The 19,311-nt window shown below is 44.8% G+C and overlaps 1 protein-coding gene and 1 pseudogene across 1 annotated transcript in view; both read right to left on the minus strand.

The window, feature by feature from the left end:
- LOC146007371 (uncharacterized) overlaps positions 1-18,518 on the minus strand; it is a 34,462-nt pseudogene extending 15,944 nt beyond the window's left edge.
- Positions 1-19,311, minus strand: part of LOC146007463 (uncharacterized) — a 137,507-nt gene that overhangs the window by 92,186 nt on the left and 26,010 nt on the right. The gene's annotated exons all lie outside the window — the stretch shown is intronic.

A 19,311-nucleotide genomic window follows, 5' to 3' on the forward strand; every position in this document is an offset into this window, starting at 1 on the left:
GCTGGAAGAAACCAAAGCTCCTCCCATCATCATCATTAACACCAACAGCTGTACTGTATCCCAAGGATGGATGACATGGATGCTCGCCTTGTTGTAGCACCAAGCTGGAAACTGAGCTATATAACCAGTGTTATGGACGGCCTGTGTCTGTGGGACATGTCTATTACACACTGGGCTAGAAGGCAATGAAATCTCAGATGCCCTGGTGCAATACAGGACAACAGAGGTCTCCCACAGGAGAAACCTAGAAGGTATATGGTGGAAAACTACCTGAGACCAAGGGTGGAAGGTATCAGGACTGATGAATATATTGTCATTGCTCATTTAAGTCTGATGTCAGGTATTGTTGCTTTTGTATATAATATAATCTTTAGAAGTAAGGTGGGTGTTTATTTCATTAATGTAAATGGTGATAGGACAAGAAGGGATATCTGTATATTCCCTTATGAGATGATAGAGGCGATTTTAGATTCTAACATGTTTGTCCCAATAGACAACGGTCACTGGTTATATTAGACTAAACCAAGTCAAGTGTTTTTGTCCTTCCTTCTCAATCCTGGGACATTGCATTCACATTGTGTCTTTAATCTATGTAATCCTATGTACACATTTGTCAGTACATTAGTTTGAACATTCATAATTCAGGCAATAGCGCCCTCTACTGTTATTTACATTTATGATATTACAGTTTAGCCTTTGCACTTATAAAACAGCTTACGCAGGAGTTCTGTAGTCTATATAACCAGGACCCGGTCAGTGTTATGGTAGCCTATATAACCAGGACCCAGTCAGTGTTAGGGTAGCCTCTTTAGCCTATATATCCAGGACCCTGTCAGTGTTAGGGTAGCCTCTGTAGCCTATATATCCAGGAGCCTGTTAGGGTAGCCTCTGTAGCCTATATAACCAGGACCCTGTAAGTGTTAGGGTAGCCTCTGTAGCCTATATAACCAGGACCCTGTAAGTGTTAGGGTAGCCACTGTAGCCTTAATAACCAGGACCCAGTCAGTGTTAGGGTAGCCTCTGTAGCCTATATATCCAGGACCCTGTCAGTGTTAGGGTAGTCACTGTAGCCTATATAACCAGGAGCCTGTTAGGGTAGCCTCTGTAGCCTATATAACCAGGACCCTGTCAGTGTTAGGGTAGCCTCTGTAGCCTATATAACCAGGACCCTGTAAGTGTTAGGGTAGCCACTGTAGCCTTAATAACCAGGACCCTGCCAGTGTTAGGGTAGCCACTGTAGCCTATATAACCAGGACCCTGTCAGTGTTAGGGTAGCCTCTGTAGCCTATATAACCAGGACCCTGTAAGTGTTAGGGTAGTCACTGCAGCCTATATAACCAGGAGCCTGTTAGGGTAGCTTCTGTAGCCTATATAACCAGGACCCTGTCAGTGTTAGGGTAGTCACTGTAGCCTACATAACCAGGAGCCTGTTAGGGTAGCCTCTGTAGCCTATATAACCAGGACCCCGTCACTGTTAAGGTAGCCTATATAACCAGGACCCAGTCAGTGTTAGGTTAGCCTCTGTAGCCTATATAACCAGGACCCTGTCAGTGTTAGGGTAGCCTCTGTAGCCTATATAACCAGGACCCTGTAAGTGTTAGGGTAGTCACTGTAGCCTATATAACCAGGAGCCTGTTAGGGTAGCTTCTGTAGCTTATATAACCAGGACCCTGTCAGTGTTAGGGTAGTCACTGTAGCCTATATAACCAGGAGCCTGTTAGGGTAGCTTCTGTAGCTTATATAACCAGGACCCTGTCAGTGTTAGGGTAGCCACTGTAGCCTTAATAACCAGGACCCTGCCAGTGTTAGGGTAGCCACTGTAGCCTATATAACCAGGACCCTGTCAGTGTTAGGGTAGCCTCTGTAGCCTATATAACCAGGACCCTGTAAGTGTTAGGGTAGTCACTGCAGCCTATATAACCAGGAGCCTGTTAGGGTAGCTTCTGTAGCCTATATAACCAGGACCCTGTCAGTGTTAGGGTAGTCACTGTAGCCTACATAACCAGGAGCCTGTTAGGGTAGCCTCTGTAGCCTATATAACCAGGACCCCGTCACTGTTAAGGTAGCCTATATAACCAGGACCCAGTCAGTGTTAGGTTAGCCTCTGTAGCCTATATAACCAGGACCCTGTCAGTGTTAGGGTAGCCTCTGTAGCCTATATAACCAGGACCCTGTAAGTGTTAGGGTAGTCACTGTAGCCTATATAACCAGGAGCCTGTTAGGGTAGCTTCTGTAGCTTATATAACCAGGACCCTGTCAGTGTTAGGGTAGTCACTGTAGCCTATATAACCAGGAGCCTGTTAGGGTAGCTTCTGTAGCCTATATAACCAGGACCCTGTCAGTGTTAGGGTAGCCACTGTAGCCTTAATAACCAGGACCCTGCCAGTGTTAGGGTAGCCACTGTAGCCTATATAACCAGGACCCTGTCAGTGTTAGGGTAGCCTCTGTAGCCTATATAACCAGGACCCTGTAAGTGTTAGGGTAGTCACTGCAGCCTATATAACCAGGAGCCTGTTAGGGTAGCTTCTGTAGCCTATATAACCAGGACCGTGTTAGGGTAGTCACTGTAGCCTACATAACCAGGACCCTGTAAGTGTTAGGGTAGTCACTGTAGCCTATATAACCAGGACCCTGTAAGTGTTAGGGTAGTCACTGCAGCCTATATAACCAGGAGCCTGTTAGGGTAGCTTCTGTAGCCTATATAACCAGGACCGTGTTAGGGTAGCCTCTGTAGCCTATATAACCAGGACCCTGTAAGTGTTAGGGTAGTCACTGTAGCCTATATAACCAGGAGCCTGTTAGGGTAGCTTCTGTAGCTTATATAACCAGGACCCAGTCAGTGTTAGGGTAGTCACTGTAGCCTATATAACCAGGAGCCTGTTAGGGTAGCTTCTGTAGCTTATATAACCAGGACCCTGTATCACAAAGGAAGAAAAGAAGGGGTGACTCTTTTTGTCGGGGCACGACTTGAAAAATTTCTATATATTTTACTGACTTCACCCTATTACCATATTCATTGGGGAGAGAGTTATTACAGAAAAGAGATTTTAGTTTTTTTCATTTTTTCATGCTGTGTTTATGTGAATGGGTGCATATCAAATTTTACTTGTATTATTAATCACAAAATCACAAATTAATGTGAATGTATCAGCCTTGATCACTTAATGATCTCAATAAAGGGATATTCTCCCATGAGTAGGGATGCCAATCCCGGGGCATTTTTTCAATCCCGGGATTGGGGATTGAAAAATGCTCAATCCCGGGATTCCCGGGATCCCGGGATTGGCCTCCCTGATAAAAAAAAAAAAAACCAAACTGCCCGGGCCGCACTTCAGATCATCCCCACCATTTCTCTATAACCCCCCCTGCCCTGCACTGCACTGTCACTTACACGGGGTTGACAGGCAGTAGCAGGACCATCATCTCCAGCAGTCGGTGGCCTTGGAGCATCACAGTTGGCGGGCGGGCGGCGGCTTGGAGCATCACAGCGGGCGAGCGAGCGGGAGAGAACATCGGGAGGGCGGCTCGGAGCTGCTCAGCAGGCGGGCGGCTAAGCGCATGAAACGGAGGAGGGAGAGTGGGTGACTGGGAGCAACACACGCCGTGAACAGGTAATCAAGTGTGCTGTGCTGTAGCACCATGGCGGCGGCCGGGTTGTGCAGCGTGACGTTATGTCAAGGGTCACGCTGCGCAGCCCGACCGCCGCCATGCCGCTACAGCACACTTGCGAACAGCCGCTGCCGGTATGCCTGCCTGTATATTACAAGCGGGTACTAATCCCGCAATCCCGGGATTGGCCTCTCTACCCATGAGGCATCAGAATGGCCTGGCTGAATTTTTAATGGAGTGACAGTAATAGAAATATATTCCTGCAAATAATAAAATGTGCAATCAATTGTTGATTGGTGTGAGTTAAAAAATTATTACGGCGAAATATCTGTTTATCAGGTGCTTGTCACAGAGGGATTACCACAACATATGGTTCTGGGGTATTTAAAGGTAAATACCTAAATTTGCTGGTGCTTAATTCTTGAGGATTTATCCCAAAATAAATATTAATAGATAGAAGTTTAGCTGATTTTCCTTAGTCTCCAATCTTTCCTGCTTTCTGGCCGTGTGTCACAAGGACAGTGAACGGACCAGATGAGGGGATGATTATAGTGGAGACCTGTGGTTGGATCAGTGGAAGGAAGGAAATAGGGATCTGCTGTTGTGAGCCGGATCCAGTTTCACCCCTGATGGTTTAACCAGTGCAGAGGATCACCCTGGTGCCGGGACCAATGAGAGTCCCTTAGATATGAGAAGTGACAGTCCCAAATGGGAAAAGTATATCCTTCACCTACTTATTACCAATAGTGTACAACAATAGGATATGTCCCTCACATAGGCATTAAATTAATTAAGAACACTCTTGATAGGTATATTGCATCCTAACCTCAGGTTTAGTAGAGTCAGTCGCTACAATGTACATGCTCTAGCATAGGGAATCAATCCATTGGTACAGTGTATCCATCACATAATCAACAGGGTTAGATCCCGCAGCTTGACTATACCAGCAATAAGAAAAATCAAAACAAGGAAAATGATACTCAAATAAATTTCACTGGATCATCCTTCGTGCACCAAATTCCCCATCTGTGACTTTTAGCCCCGATACTGGACGCGCGTTTCGCCTGGAGGCTTGTTCACCAGTGCATGATGGTAGCTAAATAGCGTGTATTTGTACTAGCACCCGTTCGCGGGCAATTCAAACTCCCGTTTGATTGGACCTTGCCACTTATCCTAGCGTCTATGCCATTCGCCATATATCCTGTCATTCAATGAGGAAGCAGATTCTAATAGGCTGCGGTCTCGCCATCAGCTGAGACTCACAGCCACTCCTCCTCAGTGCGGGTTCCGTCCGCGTCTGCACCATGGCAACGGGCGGCGTCCCTACGTAGCCAGCTGTCATTCAGGCACGTTAGTGCTCTGACATCTTGGCTACTCCCCTTTCAGGCGGACTCCATTCATAACCTTCTCATAGTAACTAGTGGCTTGCTGTCAGCTGTGGTGCGTATTGGAATCATTAAAACACGTACGTACATGCTGACGCTACTAGTGCTTTATCCACAGCAACCAGATAGTAGGTATCGTTGCCTAGGGAACAATCTAAGTCTGCCTGTTTACCCAGAGTGTATAAGGAAGAGAACATACTGCGGTGAGCTCTCCCGACCTCTTATCTTTGTGGATTTAATTACATCTATCTCATCATCTGTATTCCCCCGTTGAGACCATATTTTTAGATCAGGGCTAATTATATTAAATGCTGATCCATATCTCATTATAAAAGCATATCACATAATTATCTAACTATATTTTGGTGAATATATATACACTATATAGTATTTATATTATATAGTAGGCTTGATATGGGCAGTATTAAATATATAAGAAAAAATAAATATATAAAATACCGTGAAAAATCTGTGCGTAAAAGTGAAAGGAGTGTGAAAAAATGTGAAAATAATTTTTAAAGAGGGGTGTATATATACACATACACTAAATTCGGCATTTAGCGGAATATAAAAAAGGAGAAAAATAATGAAAATAAATATAAATATAAAAATGGGGAACAAGGTATGTGGGATGTTAATGTCCCATTAACCTGTGTTTCCCAGTGATAATGTGCCTATCTATATAGGAGGACAGATTCTTAGTGGTGAGTCTGTCTTTGTAGGAATTTTGTGTGACTATTAGTGCAAGGGGTATGGAAGGTACCCCACTCGTGAATTAGTGTTTTGAAGTTTATATGATAATCCAAATTTTAATTAAGTAAGTGATTGGTTATCCATTGTTGTATATTGAATATAATGAATTATATTTTAGTTGCTTAACTATGGTACAATATCTGTTGTTATCAAGGGTATTTACAGGAATACTTGATAGTTGATGTATTCATTTAATCCTGACGGTGAGAGGGCATTTAATTTAAATGTCCACTCACTCTCTCGCTGTAGGAGGTTCTTCTGGAGGTCTCCACCTCTAATTCCCAGTTTTATTCGTTCTAGGCCAATGACCTGAGTTCCCTTAAATGAGTTCTTGTGATGGCGATGGTAGTGGCGTGCCACTGATGTCAGTTTCTTAAATTTGGCTATATCAGAGATAGAATTCCGTACTGTTCCCACGTGTTCCAATATTCTTTGTTTCAGAGCTCTGGTAGTCATACCTACATATTTCATTTTGCAAGGGCATATAATACAATATATGACCCCTGTTGAGTTGCAATTAATGAATTGTTGGATTTGGATCTTGTTACCATATTTATCTTCCACTTCCCCGCATTTATGCATATATTCGCAAGCTTTGCAGCTCCCACAAGCAAAGGATCCCTGTGCAATGTCCGGTTTTTGAGTTTTTTTATAGTGGCTATGGACTAATTCGTCCCGTAGATTTTTTGACCGGCGCCAGCTCATGGCTACTTTGGGGTCGAGGACTTTAGAGAGGTCTTCATCTAGTAGTAGTACAAATCAGATTTGTAGGAAACTACTGCAGAGAGTGGAGGAATATACAACAAATCATCCAGCAACACTGGCCGATCCTACTACTAGATGAGGACCTCTCTAAAGTCCTCGACCCCAAAGTAGCCATGAGCTGGCGCCGGTCAAAAAATCTACGGGTCTGTGCTAGTCCTTCCTGCTTTTCTTTGATAACCAGGACCCTGTCAGTGTTAGGGTAGTCACTGTAGCCTATATAACCAGGAGCCTGTCAATGTTAGGGTAGCTTCTGTAGCTTATATAACCAGGACCCTGTCAGTGTTAGAGTAGCCTCATTCTTGGATGAACACTGACTGCAGAAGTGCCAGGAAGAAACCAACTCAGCCTCTTGATGCAGGGGGCGGGGCTCCTGAGTTTGCTGATGTGTATGCTGGGTACTTGTGTAATATGTGGGCTACCGATTTTTTTCATCGCATGCCAGTACTTAAGGCATGCGATGGGACCCGATTTTTGGGGTTTTTGGACGTTCCGACCCGATTTTTACATTGTACTCAATGTTAAATGGCCCCCCTGACCCGATTTTTAATTGTATACCCACCAGGATGAGTAATTATTAGGTAAAATGCCCCCCCCCCCCCCATTGTTAACTCCAACCCGAAGCGTGGCGAGCGCAGCATCCTCCGACCTTTTCATACCCCCACTATCCACGTCGGCGTGGAGTTGATTTTATATAGTGTAACAAGCGCAGCGAGCCCCACGAGGGGACGTGGAATACGAGCCCGAAGCGTGGCGAGGGGACTCGGATTACTTAACATGTATTCCACGTCCGCTCGCCACGCTTTGGGCTCGCCACACTATATAAAATCAACTCCATGCCGATGTGGATAGTGGGGGTATGAAAAGGTTGGAGGGCGCGTACTGCTGCGCTCGCCACGCTTTGGGTAGGTGTTGATCGCGGGGTGGCGTTAACAATGGGGGGCTTTTGACATAGGCATTACCCATCAAGGTAGGTGCACAATCAAAAATCGGGTCTGGGGGGCATTTAACATAGGAATTAGTCATCTGGGTGCCTGTACAATAAAAAATCGCCCCCCCCCCAATATTTCCACTCAAAATATAGTTTGTTATACAAGTGCACCCGGCGTATAAGACGACCCTCCCACTTGGAGGCATGTTTTTCAGGGGAAACAAGTAGTTTTATACGCCAGCAAATACAGTAAGTGTACTTTAAAACTAAAGTAATTTATTGAAGTACGTTTCTGGGATCCAGCCATCTTGGTCCCCTTGAACTTTAACCCACCGGTAACAGAATATGGACTACATCATCAGAAAATACAAATGAGAATATGACATCTCTGTAAATGTATGGTCCATTCGTATTATTGGTTCTTATACGGACAATCTAATTTTTTTCCATTTGTATCGGGATCTGCCGTATACGCCCATCTTAGTACATTCCCCCAATGTGTCTCATGTTATATAATGGGGGCAGTTGTACAGATCCTGCCACATAGCATCAGACACCTGCATCTGCCCTGTGGGAACACATTATCTCCCAGCTCTGACCCCAGTAACAGAGTAACAGATCCCACATTATGGGGCTCATGTGGAGGTGGCCGGGAGTTGTGTCTAGGTACCGGATGCCAAATAAGATCCATAAAGCTGCATGGTGCTGGGCTCGTGGGCTGTGAGTACCACGGAACGTGGCCGGCTCAGCAATCCCAGCACATGCACCTCCTACATAGGTGCCGGGGGTATGACAAGAGGTGCGGAGTCATAGTGATGGCCCAAATATCAGTATACACCACACACATTACAGTACAGGGTCACACTGTGTATTTATTACATATATATTGCAGAGAGGCTGTTATACATAACATAAAGCACAGTTACAACAATGCGGTTATATAATGACTCAGTAATACATGCACCAGCTGCTTTCCCATATACAGTCAGACTAGGAGACATGGAGTCTTATTGCACACTGATCGCTCATGTCACTGTAACCATGGGAATACATCACAGCAGCAATAGAACTGGAACATCAGCATAAATGACAGATGCATTCAGCCAATCAGATGTGGCCGCCTGTATTACATGTGTGTAACTTGCACCAAGGGTGGAGAGGGAACCAAGAGGTTACGCTTTACACTAATTGGGAGTCCATGTCAACACTGACACCAAAAAATGTGAAAAACACATATCGACCTTTTCAGGTCAACATTTTGACCCTGTTAGACATTCAATTTCGGCATAGGAAAGTTTACCTAGACACTGTATCTAAGAATCCACATACGGACTTCCGGTTCCGGCTACCCTATGAGAGGAGGCTGAGAGAATCAGCTCCGCTGCCGGTTAGCCCAATTATATCATTTACAAGGCACTGCGCCTCGACTAATGGCTCCCCCCCACTCACCGCTATACCGCCGAATACCCGCGGTATATGGAAAAGTATTTCCCCGCGATGCCCAGCAACACCAAGCGCCACAAGAAGGAGGGAGAGAAGAAAAGCAGGGAACCCAAGATGGCGCCACACATCACGCCCAGCGCGTCTCTCCCGGGGTCACCGCTGTACAGCCAATATCCCTCTGAGGAGGAGGAGGAGAGGGAATCCGAGGATCTGCAGGTAAACCTGGCTCGCCCAGATACCCCACACAAACCACGCAGAGACACCTCACTCCCTGACCCACAAGCCCCAGTGACATATGGGGACCTCATTGATGCTGTGAGAGCTGCCATATCTCCCCTATTGAAGCAGCAGACTGCTGATATAATTAGGCAGATTGCTCCGCTACAACAACGGGTGCTTGAGACTGAACATAGAGTTGGAGAGACTTTTGCAGAGGTAGCTGAGATAAAGTTGGTCTCAAAAGATCATACAAAAGCTATTCACCAATTGCAGAATAAAATTCAGGACCTTGAAAACAGGTCCAGACGTAATAACCTGCGTCTGATCGGACTCCCAGAAACCGTCAAGAGTCAGGGCCTCTACGACTTTATCAGGATCACCCTCCCCAATTTATTAAATGTGCAGGATAGATGCAATGATTTAGTAATTGAACAGGCTCACAGGTTAGGCCCACAGAGAACACAAGAGGGCGCCAGACCTCGTGCAGTAATATTTAAAACACTGAACTACCTCCACAAAGAATTATTATGAGTAGAATCCCGCAAGGTTAAACCCCTGACCTGGGAGGGTGTCACGGACCCACCGGTCGCCTGCTCCGATACGTCAATCTGAGCAGCTCCGGCCGTGACTGGGGTTCACTTTGGACTCTCGGGTACACTGCCACCAGCCAAAACCTGATTTTAGCGCTTGAAACTGCGCAAGGGGCGGCTTGGCTCGCACCTGACCGCACAATACAATATACAAATGGTAACACGCTGGAGTGTTCTCTTCTGAGGCTAATGAGTCTTAAGAACACAGGACCAGGACTGAGAATATGTATTATTTATTCCTAGAAATACTACAGAGCTTTAAAAAATAGTTACAAGATATTACAATGATTTTAAAAGTACACACAAGATTAAATGCAATTTCAGAAATAAAATAAATAGGAAAAATGACAGAACCGTATCTTACACTTAAAATCCTGATGTGGGGGGGTTCTCCACAAGAAATCTCTGGTCGCTTACAGCCTGTTTGCTACACCCCCAGGTAGTGACCACTGACTATCCCAAGGTACAGAGGTTTTTTTCTGCAGCCTCCCTCATCCCTCCGACCCTTGGGATTTTTAACCATTCCCTTGCTGAGCCTAGTGAAGGTCCCTAGATATAGGATCTTTCCCATAAAGAATTTGCTCTGCTTTGAAGTAGATTTTATACATTCCTCAAGTGATAAGAGGTAATTTAGTGGAGGGCCAGAGCAACTTTGGCCTGTTGGCTGGACACTATTGCTCTCCCCCCCAATCTGGTTTATGAGGGGTCTCAGATCTTTATCTTACATCCTAACTCCAGAGGAGTCCACAGATGTCAAACAGAGGAAATACATGCCTCAAACTCAAACCAGGGTCACCTACAGTTTACCCACATAATAACAGACATGTCCTGATTCCAATACTCACAGGAGACATAACTTTACAACAATATCAGACATACATTGATCGAACAGATAATCATAACAGGAGGCATACGTTAATTTGATCGATCACCTGATCGATCTGATCGTTACAGAGGGGCATAAAATACTTTTATTCCAGGACTATTCTGCCGAGCTGACCAAGGCAAGAAAGGATTTCTCACCTATCTGCGCTAATCTCATCCGCGATGGCCGCAAGTTTGCGCTCTTATACCCAGCCAGACTCAGGATATTTGACGGAACCTCATTTAAAGACTTCCTATCCCCAAGCGACGCAGAAGCCTACCTGCAAGAAGAAACCGACTCGCATAACCCCCCCACAAGAATGTCAGACTGTGACTGAATACATACGCCATCCCATTACTGCTTTGTTGCCCCGTGCATCAACAATTAAGGAAACGGCATGAAGCTCATTTACATCACCTGAGTGTTTCATATATACATGACTGGTATTGCCATTTACATATACCTCCTTCTCTTGCCCTCGTCACCTTTCCCCCCACTCCCCCCTCCCATCTTTCCTGGTCCGGGCAAGCTGCCAGGGGGAGACGTCCGGAGGTGCTATTCGCCGAGGTCTCCCCCGCCGGATTACCCCGCTTGACGCCTGTCATGGGGGAAATTTCGGCGCCGGGAGGAGAGATGCAGCCGCTCGCTCCGCGGTCAGTGACTGACGGCGTTGAGCGGCTGAGCTGCAAAGCGACTTCTGCCGTAAAGGCGGCAGATTCAAAAGTGAAAAATAAAAATAAGCTTTTTTGTGGGATTGCCTCAGCGAGGCAATCCCCGCTGATAAAAAGGTGCGTCTGCTTCCTGCAGGCACCAACAAAAAACTGGGTAGAGCCCTGGAGGCGGGGCTGTAGGGGAGAGGGCCCGGGCCTTCTGGGAAACTTAAAGATGCTTCGCTGATTGGTGCCTCGGACCCCTGGATCCGCCTACAACCCCGATGTCCCCTGTGGGACCCATGGACCCTGAAAAGGAAAAATCGGGTGCCCAGATAATACACAAGTACCGTATGCTGTATTGGAAATTCTGCTGATCATAACGGTAGATACCGTATTTGCCAGCGTATAAGACGACCCCCCCAATATTTCCACTCAAAATATAGTTTGTTATATAAGTGCATGAAGGGTCTTTTTATTTACAGTGTACCGGAACGGCAATGGGCACCAGGTTTGCCCCCAGCTATGCCAACCTATTTATGGCCCACTGGGAAGATCAAGTGGTGTGGCAGGGTGGCGAGCTGGGGGTAGGCCTGGTGTCCTGGAGCCGTTTTATAGATGATATTTTTTTTATTTGGTCAGGGGATAAGAATTCCTTAGACTCTTTCTGTGATTCTTTGAATAGTAATAGCAGGAACATTAAACTTACATTCAGTTGTAGCCAGAAGGAGGTATCCTTCTTGGATTTCAACATCTACATTGAATCCAATACTCTCAAAACGAAAACGTTTAGAAAAGAAACGGATTCTAACAGCTTCATTTACACCACCAGTCAGCATCATAAAAACTGGCTTGATGCCATTCCTTTTGGGCAATTCACCCGCATCAAGCGGAATTACACCGACCCCTCTGTCTGTGAATCCCAAATACAAGAAGTTTCGGATCGATTGCAGGTTAAGGGTTATTCGAGCCAAATCCTTAATAAAGCAAAAGAGAGAATTAACCAAATTGAGAGAACCAGCTTATTGGAAGTAAAAGCCAAACCTAAGGAAACTAATGATAGGTTCAAGTGCATATAGAGCGGGTCTTTAAGACCAACTGGTATCTCCTTCAAAATGATCCCGTTATAGGTCCAGAGTTACCAGACAAACCTCAATTTATTTATAAAAAAACACCATCATTACGAGATCATCTGGTACATAGTTCAACAGAGGAGAAACCCCGTCAAGCGATTAGAACCATTGGGTTCCATCGCTGTGGCTCCTGTTTGGCCTGTAAAACAGTAAAGGCCAAAGATAGAAAAATAGAGCAGTTGATGATAAATGGCACCAGTGTATCAATTAAACAATTTTTGACATGTCATTCCAGAAACGTTGTATATCTGCTTCAATGCAGTTGCGGCTTGGCCTATTTAGGCAAAACTAGTAGACAATTAAAAGCACGTACTGCTGAACACATATACAACATCCGGAAACAGTTAAGAACACATACTGTATCAGCACATTTTAGGGTTGTTCACAACTCGAAGGAAAGCCATATTTCAAACTTTTGTGCAATGGAACAAATTATCCCCAAAACTTGAACCAATGATCTAGCCAAACGTCTCTCAAGGACAGAGATGCGCTGGATCCATAAATTGGGGACATTGGTACCCAAAGGCCTCAATGGGGATTTTAAGTTGAAACCCTTTTTGAGTTAAAAATTTGTTCTACTCTTCAAGTTCTCACTGCTCTTTTCTTTTTCTTCTTTTTCTATTTGGTGCTGGTATCATAATATTTTGGATTGTACTCTAACAAATCTTTTTGTTTTTTTACAGATCTTATGTGTATTGATAATTTATGTACACAATATCCGTTTTCCCTGTGAGCAATCATTACATACATATTTATTGATCCAAATTGTGAGGTATTGCCTTAAAGAAAGAATTGGAAAGCAAGCGCCAGAAGGCTGGAACGCACAGCTACGTCTAAACCACTGTATCGCGATCGCTTCCGGCTATTGGAACGCATGGGGTGACGTACTTCCGGCATATGGAACGCACCGCCATCTTTCTTCACACGGAATCCGGATATTGTATGCCGATTAGCGGCAGATGTATTGTATTTGTTTTAATGATAGGAGGTATATATATGCCTGCCTGGGGACATTTTATCACGCTTCTGAAGAAGGAACTTTGTTTTCCGAAACGCGTTAAGCGTGTGTATTTGCGTTTGGACACTTGACTTCCGGGTAGCAGTATCCACGGCGGAGGAAGATCCTGGACTGAGCCCCCCTTGATTCCGGACCAAGGGACCCTGGACAGGAGACTTCCGAGAACATCTTTATGCCTGCTGCTTTGCCTTGGTTTCATTGTTACACGCTTTTATTATCGTCAACACTTTGTAAGTGTATCCTCCATATTAAAACCTTTGGTACTTCTTTACTTTCACGGCGCCACTAGATAGGACAGATAGGATATCGCGGTCATCGCGGGCATTGAATGCACTAAAAAAATCGGGTGCGACGCGACCGACGCGATTTCCCATAGGGACCAATGTTAAATTTCTCAATTGACCCGATTTTTCTGTTCAATGCCTCAATTGACACGATTTTTCCATAGGAATCAATGTTAAATGGCCCACAGAGGCCAAATAGCCACCCTGAAGTGTGAAATGGCCCCCACAATTGTTAACGCCACCCCACGATCAACGTGAACCCGAAGCGTGGCGAGCGCAGCGAGCCTGCGAGGGGCGGCGGTACGCGTCCTATGACCTTTTCATACCCCCACTATCCACGTCGGCGTGGAGTTGAGAATAGAATAGTGTGGCGAGCGCAGCGAGCCCAAAGCGTGGCGAGCCCCGCGAGGGGACGAGGATAGCTGTGAAGGCCGCGAAGGGACGCGTTTACCTGTGAAGGTATCCGCGTCCCCTCGCCACGATTCGGGCTCGGTGGCTCGCTGCGCTCGCCACACTATTCTATTCTCAACTCCACGCCGACGTGGATAGTGGGGGTATGAAAAGGTCGTAGGACGCGTACCGCTGCGCTCGCCACGCTTCGGGTTCACGTTGATCGTGGGGTGGCGTTTTTATTTGAGGCTATACACCCTCTGTACTTAGATACCACTGAGTTCCACTCCATCTTTTGCTGCCTTTGTCTTTTGGAGTAGTTCGAGGTGTATCTACTCTGTGGTCCTGTATGTTAGCTGCACTGTGGTTTGATTGCGCATTCACATAGCTTGAACTATTGCACTTTATATAAGTACACCCGGCGTATAAGACGACCCTCCCACTTGGAGGCATGTTTTTCAGGGGGAAAAAAAGTAGTTTTATACGCCAGCAAATACAGTAAGTGTACTTTAAAACTAAAGTAATTTATTGAAGTACTTTTCTGGGATCCAGCCATCTTGGTCACCTCGAACTTTAACGCACCGGTAACAGAATATGGACTACATCATCGGAAAATACAAATGAGGAGAATATGTAATCTCTGTAAATGTATGGTCCATTCGTATTATTGGGTCTTATACGGCCAATCTCATTTCTTTCCATTTGTATCGGGATCTGCCGTATACGCCCATCTTAGTACATTCCCCCCTATGTGTCTCATGTTATATAATGGGGGCAGTTGTACAGATCCTGCCACATAGCATCAGACACCTGCATCTGCCCTGTGGGAACACATTATCTTCCAGCTCTGACCCCAGTGACAGAATAACAGATCCCACATTATGGGGCTCACGTGGAGGTGGCCGGGAGTTGTGTCTAGGTACCGGATGCCAAATGGGATCCATAAAGCTGCATGGTGCTGGGCCCGTGGGCTGTGAGTACCACGGAACGTGGCCGGCTCGGCAATCCCAGCACATGCACCTCCTACATAGGTGCCGGGGGTGTGACAAGAGGCGCAGAGTCATAGTGATGGCCCAAATATCAGTATACACCACACACATTACAGTACAGGGTCACACAGTGTATTTATTACATATATATTGCAGAGAGGCTGTTATACATAAAGCACAGGTACAACAATGCGGTTATATAATGACTCAGTAATACATACACCAGCTGCTTTCCCATATACAGTCAGACTAGGAGACATGGAGTCTTATTGCACACTGATCGCTCATGTCACTGTAACCATGGGAATACATCACAGCAGCAATAGAACTGGAACATCAGCATAACTGACAGATGTATTCAGCCAATCAGATGTGGCCGCCGGCATTACATGTGTGTAACTTGCACCAAGGGTGGAGAGGGAACCAAGAGGTTATGCTTTACACTAATTGGGAGTCCATGTCAACACTGACACCAAAAAATGTGAAAAACACATATCGACCTTTTCAGGTCTACATTTTGACCATGTTAGACATTCATTTTCGGCATAGGAAAGTTTATCTAGACACTGTATCTAAGAATCCACATACAATGGATGATAGAGGAATTTAGTATTGATGCTTCCGTTTCATGTAGATCAGTTAATTAAAATTATGGGTGAGATTTAATAGGATGAGAGATTCACAGAGTGAGAGATTTGGTGAGAAATCTCCAGTTTTTTTAAAGCGGCAATCATTAACACTGCTAAACCAGTTTGATTTTGAAGTGTAAATGATTGCCGCTTTATAAAAACTGGAGATTTCTCACCAAATCTCTCACTTTCTGAATCTCTCATCCTATTAAATCTCACCCTATACTATTTGTGTGTGAGTTTTCTGGTGTTTATGAACAGCTGATTTATGTGTAAAACATTTCCCACATTCCAAACATGAATATGGTTTCTCCCCTGTGTGAATTCTCTCATGTATAACAAGAGTTGATTTCTCTCTAAAACATTTCCCACATTCAGAGCATGAATATGGTTTCACAATTGTGTGACTTCTCTCATGTATAACAAGATGTGATTTCCTTCTAAAACATTTCCCACATTCAGAGCATGAAAATGGTTTCTCCCCTGTGTGAATTCTCTCATGGTTAAGAAGATTTGATTTCTTTCTAAAACATTTCCCACATTCAGAGCATGAATATGGTTTCACACTTGTGTGACTTCTCTCATGTGTAACAAGAGATGATTTCTGTGTAAAACATTTCCCACATTCAGAGCATGAATATGGTTTCTCACATGTGTGACTTCTCTCATGTCTAACTTGATTTGATTTTTCGCTAAAGCATTTCCCACATTCAGAACATGAAAATGGTTTCTCACCTGTGTGACTTCTCTCATGTCTAACTTGATTTGATTTTTCGCTAAAACATTTCCCACATTCAGGACATGGAAATGGTTTTTCACCTGTGTGAATTCTCTCATGATTAAAAAGAGTTGATTTCTCTCTAAAACATTTCCCACATTCAGAACATGAATATGGTTTCACACCTGTGTGACTTCTCTCATGTATAACAAGATGTGATTTCCTTCTAAAACATTTCCCACATTCAGAGCATGAAAATGGTTTCTCCCCTGTGTGAATTCTCTCATGTTTAACAAGAGTTGATTTCTCTCTAAAACATTTCCCACATTCAGAGCATGAATATGGTTTCACACCTGTGTGACTTCTCTCATGTATAACAAGATGTGATTTCCTTCTAAAACATTTCCCACATTCAGAGCATGAAAATGGTTTCTCGCCTGTGTGAATTCTCTCATGGTTAAGAAGATTTGATTTCTTTCTAAAACATTTCCCACATTCAGAGCATGAATATGGTTTCACACTTGTGTGACTTCTCTCATGTGTAACAAGAGATGATTTATGTGCAAAACATTTCCCACATTCAGAGCATGAAAATGGTTTCTCACCTGTTTGACTTCTTTTATGTGTATTAAAAGCTGATTTATCTGTAAAATATTTCTCCCATTCAGAGCATGAAAGTAATTTCTCGCCTGTGTGAAGTCTCTCATGTTTAACTAGACGGTCTTTATTGCTAAAACATTTCCCACACTCAGAGCATGGAAATGGTTTCTCCCCTGTTTGATGACTCTGATGTAAAACAGAATCTGACGGATGTATAGAACTCTTACCAAACTCAGAACTGGATGATACTGTATCATCTTTATGGTCTGTACTGTGTGAATGATCAGGAGAAGGTTCCTCATGACTAGAGGGACCAGATGAAATATCTGCGATGGGAAATGTTGGGTGTGTATTGGGGATAATGGGTTTTTCTTCTGGAGACTCTTGTCTGATGTTCTTATCTTCTAGTATATAACCTGGAGACACAATGAGATCTCCCTCCGAGGTATTCCTGCTTGTGCGCCCATCTACACGAAACAGATGAATGACAACAGACAGAATTGTTTACATTGAGAAGCAAATGTTCATGGAGGTTTTATCACTTAAACTGAACATGTCTAATGCTGCGCACACACTGGCCGATATATCGCTGGTCCCTCAGCCAGCAATAGGTCTGTGAACGACTAGACATATCGCGTCAGCTCTGCAACACAGCCAATGGTCAACATACCTAAAGCTAGATGGTGCATGGTGCTGTGTGTGATATCTCCTGACCTCCCATACACCTGCTGCAGTAGGCAGCGGTGATGTGCAGCGGAATTGGCCGGCGCATGTAATTGTATCCGCCCATTTGTGACATCAGTCACTATGGATTGGGCAGGGTGTATGGAGAACAATCCATCCACAGATATATATGTCTAATAGAGCATACACATGGTGAGATAGGCTTTATAGAAGCAAAATCGAATAGAAAATCGAATGGTCATCAAATGGTTTTTGCACATTAGATGCAGATTGGATCCCAATGCAAATCAAATAGATAAATAGTTATAGCAGCTAAGACTATATAGCGGAAATCTAATGTATCACTGCAGCGTTCCAGTCCATGTCCATCTCCTGCCTGAAGCCAGTGTTCATCTAATAGCAAATCGAATGCACATCGAATGATAAATCGGATAGAAAATAGTGGAAACCGTAAAGGAGTAGAAAACGCGCCAGAGCAGGAGGAATTGTCCATATCTAATAGAGATGTAATAAATAACAGCAGGCCCACGCACAGCAGATACCCCTAGAGCCACACGCACTCTCGTAGCCGCCATGAGACACTACAGGCTATGTGATTCTTGGCGCCTGAAATATCCACACTCGAGAGACTATACTCACTTTTCGGCCCCTCACCAGCAATATTCTAGGATCGACATGTTACTCATCTCCTCCTCCCTTATTCCACATGTTAGGGGAACGGGCATGGCACCATTCTCCTGGACAGACCATGCCGGCACCGTCATAGATCTCGACCTTCACGACTGGCCACCGGGAGCCAGAAGATGGAGGCTAGACAACTCCATCTTGGAACATCCCTCCTCACTGAAGGAGGTCAAAGCTGCCATCACTAACTATTTTAAAGAAAATCCCACGTCGGACACATCCCCTGGCATTGTTTAGGAGGCTCATAAAGCCACAATTAGGGGTGTGATAATATCTAAGGTTGCCTCTGTCCGGAAAAAATGGGCCTCCCAGATACATGCCTTAGAATCACAGCTGGCCACCCTACTGGAGCAGCACAAAAGTTCACCTACCTCTAGTCTGCTATCCCAAATAGAAACGATCAGAGGCCAGCTGAACACACTTTTAGCTCACCGGGCGGCAAAAATTCTTTTTAAGCTTGGGCAATGCTTCTATGACAAAGCAGACAAGGCTGACACTCTACTAGCCAATAAACTTAGACGGCAACAAGCTTCTAGGTTAGTTGAAAAAATACAATCCCCAACATTAGGATCCTGCACGTTTGACCCGACAGAAATAGCCAGAGAATTCCAACTTTTCTTTAACGCCCTATATAATTTAAAAAGGCCCCCCCTCACATGCACCTCAGTTAACGAAGAAATGATCTCCTACCTTGCAGACACCCCCCTCCCGCTCCTTCCCGAGGCTCAACTGGCCACCCTAAGTGGGAAGATTACAGAGGAAGAAGTGGTAGCGGCAATCAGATCTATGCGCTCATCAGCAGCGCCTGGCCCAGACGGGTTTTCGGCCATTTATTATAAGCGGTTTGCAAAAGAACTAGCCCCCCATTTAGTGGCCCTGTTCAACAATATACTGGAGGGTGCCTCCTTTCCCCCGGAGACGGCCCTAGCGGATATAGTGGTGATTCCTAAAGCGGGCAGAGACCCAACAATATGT

This window comes from Crinia signifera, chromosome 6 (assembly GCF_055691185.1).
Source record: "Crinia signifera chromosome 6, ASM5569118v1, whole genome shotgun sequence".
Lineage (NCBI taxonomy): Eukaryota > Metazoa > Chordata > Amphibia > Anura > Myobatrachidae > Crinia > Crinia signifera.